Source organism: Juglans regia, chromosome 13 (assembly GCF_001411555.2).
Source record: "Juglans regia cultivar Chandler chromosome 13, Walnut 2.0, whole genome shotgun sequence".
NCBI classification, from domain to species: Eukaryota; Viridiplantae; Streptophyta; class Magnoliopsida; order Fagales; family Juglandaceae; genus Juglans; species Juglans regia.
The window spans coordinates 36396392-36399152 of NC_049913.1; the positions used below are offsets into that span (position 1 = coordinate 36396392).

At 30.7% G+C, this 2761-nt stretch overlaps 1 pseudogene; it reads left to right on the forward strand.

The window, feature by feature from the left end:
* Positions 1 to 464: 464 nt before the first annotated feature.
* LOC108997220 lies at positions 465 to 853 on the forward strand (annotated as a pseudogene).
* Positions 854 to 2761: the final 1908 nt, after the last annotated feature.

Consider the following 2761-nt stretch of genomic DNA (forward strand, 5'->3'; position numbering starts at 1 on the left):
TTAAAATTTTTAAAATTCTTTTACTTATTATTTATATACCATATATTTGATAAAGAAAAAAAATAAAACAATTTAGTGTTGTGTATGAAAGATGATGAATAAAATTTATATATAGACAGAGAAATTCTACTTGCAACCGGGGTGGAGGAACCCCAAGTAACCAGGCACTACTTTTGATGAAAAATTTTATTTCTTCTACATTTTCTCTACATTTTGTTCCCTTTCTCTATCAAATTTTTTCTACCATCTTCTTCCTTTACATTTCTCTCATCTGCACATCGCAACATCGCAAGACCTACTTGCAACTTTTAGGCTGAACTCTTGCTTTATACCTTTCGGAGCCTTTTAGGCTGGTAGTGAAAGAACAATGACGAGAAACTCAAGGAGATTGATGATAGGATCCACAATACCAACCTGCACTTACAAATGGAGAGAGAGAGAGAGAGAGAGAGAGAGAGAGAGAGATGGCGTTGAGGGCAGCCATGCTTCTTCACGTCCGAGTCTCGGTTCAAACCCTAATCATAATCGGATTGAAATTGCTGCCATGGGCTCTGTACGGTGGTTCCCTCCAGTTCCTGTCATCCCACAGCGATGATCATCTAACCAAGGACGAGGTCATCAACAGAGTCTTCTCTGTCGTCAAGAGCTTTCCAAAATCGATCCCTCCAAAGTGAATGCTGATGTCCATTTTCATAATGATTTGGGCTTGGATAGCTTGGACAATGTAGACATTGTAATGGCTCTTGAAGAGGAGTTCAAGCTAGAGATTCCGAATAAGGAAGCCGATAAAATTGAGTCCTATAATCTTGCAATTGAATACATCTACAACCATCCATTGGCTGGTTAACTTAATATAATCTGCCCAAACTCATCTTTCTCATGGAATTACATGTAGAACAGTAATTTGCTCATCCCTTTTGTTTTTTTCTTCTCGTTGGATGTTTGTAGAGTGATCTTCAAATTTGTGGTGAAAAATAATTTAAAATCTGTTTAAAGAAAAGTAGCATTTCCAGAAGTTGGCTTGCGATGCTTCTTCTTTAAACAATAACAGTTTCTTAAAAAAAAAAACCTGCACTTACAACGAATGTAGAGGATGCAAGTACAAGTAGTAAGTTCCAGTAGAGGGAGATGACCCAATCAATGTAGGTGAGGCGATGTGCGGCTTGCTCTTGTTGATTTCATATGTTTGGCTTGGATTTGTTACGAAGAAAGATTAGGGTTTTTATATGATTTGTTTTCATGAAGACGACGGCCACTCTCTGGTTTCACAGAGATGAAGATGCCTTCCAGTCGATAATTTTTTTTTAAAAAAAAAAGTGGGAGGGAGAAGATAAATAAGATTTTTTATCAAAAGAAGTGTCTGGTTACTTGAGGTTCCCCTAGCTCGATTGCAAATAGAATTTTTCATATAGACATGAGAAATGTAAAAAGATGTAATTACTTCCACAAAAGATTTTTATAGAAATTCTTTACCGAATACTACAAATGTATATATATTTTTTTATCTTTTATTTCACTATTTTTTTGAACTATTTAAATATTTTTTAAAAATAAAAAAATCACATATTCAATTAAAAATACTTACTTAATTATTATATAAAAAAATAAAAAAAAATGATAAGAAAATTCGATGGGCATAGTATTTTCCTACGTGGTAAAAAGTAAAGAAAGTGACAGGACATTCTGAGATTGACAGTTTAGGCAGGCGGGACCAATGTAGCCAGCCATACCTAAGTTTGAAACTCTGTGGTCTGTGAAATCTGTGGTCCATCACCATGTGATGTGGCTTAGTGGTGTCATTGTCATCATAGGTTCACAGTAGGCAAAAACCCATTAAACAAACAAATTATCTCTTCCCCGTTCGGCACGTAACCCTACCTCGTACACTATTTATTTGTTTTTGCTTTTTTAAAGTTTAAATGTTTTTTTTTAAATTAAAAATAATATAAAATTGTTTATTAACAAAGAAAAAAAAAGCTGTCATTGTCTACTGATAAGTACGATTTCTTATTGGCTTCTTGAATTGTGTTACCACTTTTCTGACACAACACTACTTTTCTTTTTTAATAATGTATTGGAAATCCTTCTACATGACTCTCATAATATATGATAATATTATTTTTTATACAAATTAGGTCATTTTAGATTCTTTTTAATATAATTTTTATTTTATAATTTAAAAAAATTAATTTTTTTATTATATTTTATATAAAAATTTTAAAAAAATTATAATAATTATATAAGATGAGATGAAATAATTTAATTTTATATAATCAAGCTAATCATATCTATAAATTCAGAGGTCATTTTAGATTTTTTTAATATAATTTTTATTTTATAATTTAAAAAAATTAAATTTTTTATTATATTTTATATGAAAATTTAAAAAAATTATAATAATTATATAAGATGAGATGAAATAATTTAATTTTATATAATCAAACTAATCATATCTATAAATTCAGACTTATTTTGACTCAAAATGCATTAAAATTAAAATTAAGATGCTATAGGAGAGGGGGATCGCCAAAAACCATTTGTTTTTATCTAATAAGTGGATCAAATAGTCGTGGGTTTTTTTTTTTTTTTTTGGGCTAATCGTGTCTTAACAATAGCTAAAAAAGCATTGCCAGCGTTTCTTTTGGTACATTTTCTATATTGGTTCTATATTTTCATTCGAAAAAATAAGAATATAATTGAATAGCTATAATGAAAAACCCTAATATGTGGAGGCACCCGATCTACAACTGTGGCTTGCGTG